Here is a 5,391-nt window from a genome sequence, read left to right as displayed (position 1 = left end):
ATCATGTGTGAGACAGAAGGTTGTCCCTAGAAGATAAGAGGTCATTTTGGGGTTTGTTTGTTTGACTGGTTGGTTAGTTGGTTTGTTGGTTTTTGTTTCTTTTTCCAATATCTTTTTTTGAACTTTTTATTTAAAAAAAAATTCATACAATATAGTTTGATCACAGTTCCCATCCACCAGCTCCTCCCACCTTCTTCTCACCTTCCTACCCATCCAAGTTCATATTCCCTCCTGTCTATCTGTATCTCTCTCTATCTCTTTCTCTCACTCTTTTTCTCCAAAAGAAAATGAAAATCAAACCCAACAATAAACCAATAAAATAAAAAATAGAAAATAGAAAAAAAAGCCACAAAAATGGTATCCTTGCCTTTTGTTGACCAATTATTCCTGAGCATGGGACTTGCCCTGGAGTGTGGTTGATATGCCCAGTGACAAACCATTAGAAAAACCTGATTATTTCCTTTCCCAGAATGTAACACTTGTAGATGGCTTCATGGTTAGAAGTGAGACTGGCGCTCACTTCTGGTCAGTGCTCAATTTTTTTGTAGTTTGAACCTGTGCAGATCTTGTGCATGCTGTCTCCTCTCTATGAGTTCATGTGGGCATCAGTTTTGCTGTATATGGATGAGTTCTTGTGTGCATCAGCTCTGTGGTATATGGCTAATCCTCTTTCCTCGGAGTCATCCCTCACCTCTGACTCTTACAGTCTTTCTGCCTTCCCTTCCACATAGCTCCCTGAGCTTTGAAAGGAGATGTCTGATGAAGACATCCCATTTAGAACTGAGTGCTCCAAAGACTCTCACTCTCGGTCTATGATTCAGTTATGAGTCTCTGTGTTTAAAAAAAAAAAAGACCTTTAAAACGTGTATGTAAACATAGTACATACAGAAAAGACCATAATCTGAAAAATCTCATATGTTAAAAAAAAAAAAAGCCCCCAGCATGACAGTACTTAGAGGTAATCAAAGCTTCATTACAAGGGAACCATAGATCGTTGAGGCAGTTCACCCCCTTAGTGCCTTATAAGTTCCTTTTTCTGATTTGCTTTGGACACAAAATAATAAGTTTATCTACCATGCAGTAAGTAGGTCTACTCAGTCTTTAACTAAAACCTCTGAAACTTGGGCTAAACTCTGTGGTTAAGAGCACTAGCGGATCTTCCAGATGCCTGAGGTTCAGTTCCCTGCACCCACTTGGCAATTCACAACCTCTGTGACTCCAGTTTCAGGGGACACCCTCCTCTGGCCTTCTTTGACACCAGGCACACAAGTGGTACACAAACATAAATGCAGCCAAAACACTCAGACACATAAAGTTTTTTTTTTTAAAAATCATCTTTTTAAACTTCTGAAACTATGAGCCAAAATAAGCTTCTTTTCTTACAAGCAAGTTATCTCAGAAATCAGGCTAATATTTACAAAAAATAACTATATAAACCTAGTTTAAAATACTAGAGGACTAATTTTGTTGAATAAATAACATTTTGAAACCTGACTGCTGAAGAATGACAGAAGCGGAAAGAGGAAAGACTGTGAGGATCTATTATCAATTGGAGAAAAGGTCATGTGTGTGATAATTAATGAGAGAGGTATTCCTACAGGTGACTCGTGATGGGGTCTATTTCAATACACAGCATACACAGTAAGAGCAGTAAGTTGGAATCCCTCCAGATAAGCCACTGAAGACAATTCCTTGCTGCACTGTGAAGTTGGAAGGCCTTGTTCCCATTCATAAGAATGAACATCATGATAGGTATTACATTGGTTAACACATTTTTTAATTTTGTTATATAATTCAGAACCACACTGACTTAAGATATTAACATGTCTTTATGATGCACAATTTCTTTCTTGGTTTACCAAAGCAATTGTATGGTTTATTAACATAAATACTTCAGGTTTATTACTCATTGGAGCCTCATGAACACTGTGGTGATATTTTGTTTGTGCTGTAATAAATAAAGACTGAAGATCAGAATGTGGAGCTACTGTAATGATTGTTTTGTCTCTTTAAGAGACAAGCCACGCCCACTCCCTCCCCCATCCGCTGAGGCAGGCTGATCTTCACCTTCTGGCCTGAGCTCTCTCTCTTCGGTCCTCCTCTCAGAGAGGCAGCTTCTGCCTCTCTCCCCACTTTTCCTCTTCCCCTGCTTCTGTCTCTCTCTTCTCTCTCTTTTCCGGCTCTTTCTCGGAGAGGCAGCTTCGGTCTCTCCTCCCCTCTCTCTCTCTCTCTCTCTCTCTCTCTCTCTCTCTCTCTCTCTCTCTCTCTCTCTCTCTCTCTCTCTCTCTCTCTCTCTCTCTCTCCTCTCTCTCTCTCTCTCTCTCCTTCTCTCTTTCCTCCTCCCCCTTTCTGCCCGTCTCCCTTCCCTTCCATAACACCTAAATAAATGTCCAACTCCACTCTGTATGGTGTGCCTATCTGTCTCTCTCTTGCCTGCCTCCCACCAGCCTGGGACCAGCCAGCCTCCCACAAGGCTGGCTGGGGACCAGCCACCTTTCCGCTGCATGGTCTCATGTGCAGTCCTTGCCTGGAACTGGCTGCTTATGGCAGCAAGCTGCCGGGAACCCGCAGCAAACCCATTACAGCTACCCACACTAGTTAGTCATAGAGGCCAGGCAGTGGTGCTAATAACCCAAAAAAAACCCTTTAATCTCAGTACTCCACGGAGACAGAGGTAGATGGATCTCTTGAGAGTTCAAGGCCACCCTGGGTTATATGAGATTGAACTGGTCTAAAAGAGAAAACCTCTAGACATAATTAAAGGCATCGAGCCTATAAATTTGGGATCCTTGAGAAGATAATAAGAAGGTGAACTCCCAAAAAAAAATATAGTAATCCTCCTGGAATTGGAAGTAGACACGATCGCCAGGCAAATTGGGAACTTGAGGGTTGGTCAAGACTGGGCCAAGGGAAGATGGGAGAGAAAAGTGTGAAGGGGAGAACGGGGGGAGCTCGGAGGAATTGGGGTGCTTGGGATATAGGAAGGTGGATATGGAGCAGGGAAGCATATATCTTAATTTAAGGAGCTACCTGAGGGTTGTCAAGAGACTTGACCCTAGAGGGGTTCCCAGGTTTCCAGGGAGATGCCCCCAGTTAGTTCCTTGGGCAGCTGAGGAGAGGGAGCCTGAAAAGACCATTCCTATAGCCTACTGATGAAGTTCTTGCATATCACCATAGAACCTTCACACCTGGCGATAGATGAAGAAAATGACTGAGGCCCCACATTGGAGCAACCGGACTGAGCTCCCAAGGTCCTAGATGAGGAGCAGAAGGAGCGAGAACTGAGGAGAAAAGTCAGGAACGAGAGGGGGTGCGTTCACTCATGGAGACGGTGGGACAGAACTAATGGGAGATCACCAACTCCAGTAGGAATGGGACTGATGGATCATGCGACCAACCCGTCTCTCTGAATGTGGCCAACAGCGGGTGCTGACTAGAAGCAAAGAGAAACAGCCTCACACCTTTGATTCCAGCCTAGAGATCACATGCCTTTAATCCAGCAGTAGGGAGGTGGAGAAAGAGTGATATGGCTGGACAGAGAGAGAAATATAAGCAGGAGGAGACAGAAGCTCAGAGCATTCAGTCTGAGGATCCTCCGTAAGGAGAGGATTGCCACTTTAGTCTGAGTAATAAGTAGAGGTAAGAACTAGTGGCTGGCTGCTGTGCTTCTCTGATCTTCAGACAAGCTATGTTACATCACAAACAAAGTATCACCACAGAACACTCTTAGGGTCACCACAAAATCAGAAATCAAATTGTGGGGTGAACAAGTATTCCCACAATCAGACAGGTGACATAGTCCTGTTGTGATTTCTGTAATGAACAAGTAAATAGAGATTTTCCATGTTTCAAGTTGGACATTTACAAAATTCTCAGAAATAATTTTAGTCCTGAGATCCTCATGTTCTACCACATAAAAAGTTAAGAGAATAGATACACATGCACAGACATACATGTACTGGCTCTGTTGGGCACATGTATCTGTTCATGTATATGTGCACATGTGTGCTAGGACATGTCAAATGTGGACATCAGCTTCAACTAGGGTTGTTGGGGGTTTTTTTTTTCTGTAGGGTCTCCAACTTACGTTTTGAGAGAGGATCTCTCACTGATTTGGTTGGAGTTTTGGCTGACCAACAAGTCCTCAGAAACCCACTTGTGTCCTCCCTGTTCTGGGATTATGGTTGCATGCCATCATGTCCCCACTTTGGCATGTGGATGCTCACAACAGAGCTCAGGTCCTCACACTTGCAAAGCAAATGCTTTACCCACCGAACCATCCTCCAGCAGCCCAGACTATGCTTTGTAAAACCAACAAGTGATTGTCCCGATGTAGACTATGAATGATCTAGCAGGCATTTGTACTTCCCTCCATAGCTTGTATCAGAATTTTTTGAATGGGGTTAAGAGACAGTAATTTTATTCAATGGCTATCTCTTTATTCTCAAAAACAGATCTACTCTACTATGAAGCACAATTCCAGGTGGGATGAAAAAAGTCTTCCATCCACATGGCAGTTTGGAATTGCTTATCAACTCAGTAATAACAATAGTCATGATAACAGATCTTCCTGTTAAGGTCATTCTCTCTTTGATTATTTTATGCTTTATAGAGTGCACTACAATAACTCAACAACGCATATAATTGTTATATTTGTACATACATCCAATTGAGGGCACTAAGTATTTCCAACTCTGTCTGTCATTCACTGAATTGTGATGAGAATTTTACCTCTTCTGGTCATTTTTGAATATATCATATAGCTAACTATTCTTTTGTTCTGCATTTGTTTTATATACAATCACTTGCCTATATTTCTCTGCCTTCTCAAATTCCAATTTCCTTCAAGGAAATTTATAAGGTCAATTCTCTATTTTGTTTAAATTTATATGTTTTATGGGAGCCTGGGAGAGTATTAGCACAAAATAAGCACTGAAGAACGTCTTTAAATGAGGTTAAATACAATTCTAGACACATATACAGTATATCACTTGATTCCCAAAACATTCTACAATTGTATGGTCAGTAGCCTCTTCTAATCTATGTAATGTGCTCTTCAGCATTCAAAACTTATTATGTTTCCAGTGAATACAGCATTTTAACCAGTCTTGTTTTTCCTCTCTCTCTCTCTCTCTCTCTCTCTCTCTCTCTCTCTCTCTCTCTCTCTCTCTCTCTCTCTCAAGCTCTCTCTCCTCTCTCTTCTCATTCTGCTCTGTGTGTGTGTGTGTGTGTGTGAGAGAGAGAGAGAGAGAGAGAGAGAGAGAGAGAGAGATCTGGAATGTTCTGAACTCTGAAGATGCAACCTAATTTCACACACAAAGCAGTCCATGCTCTTATCAGCCCAACACAGCCTGTGAAGCCCTCATTGCAGCTCTGTCCCTCGCCACAGTC

The sequence above is a fragment of the Arvicola amphibius genome, chromosome 9 (assembly GCF_903992535.2).
Source record: "Arvicola amphibius chromosome 9, mArvAmp1.2, whole genome shotgun sequence".
Classification (NCBI taxonomy): Eukaryota; Metazoa; Chordata; class Mammalia; order Rodentia; family Cricetidae; genus Arvicola; species Arvicola amphibius.
The sequence above is the reverse complement of the archived record's forward strand: the minus strand, read 5'-3'. Positions refer to the sequence as shown.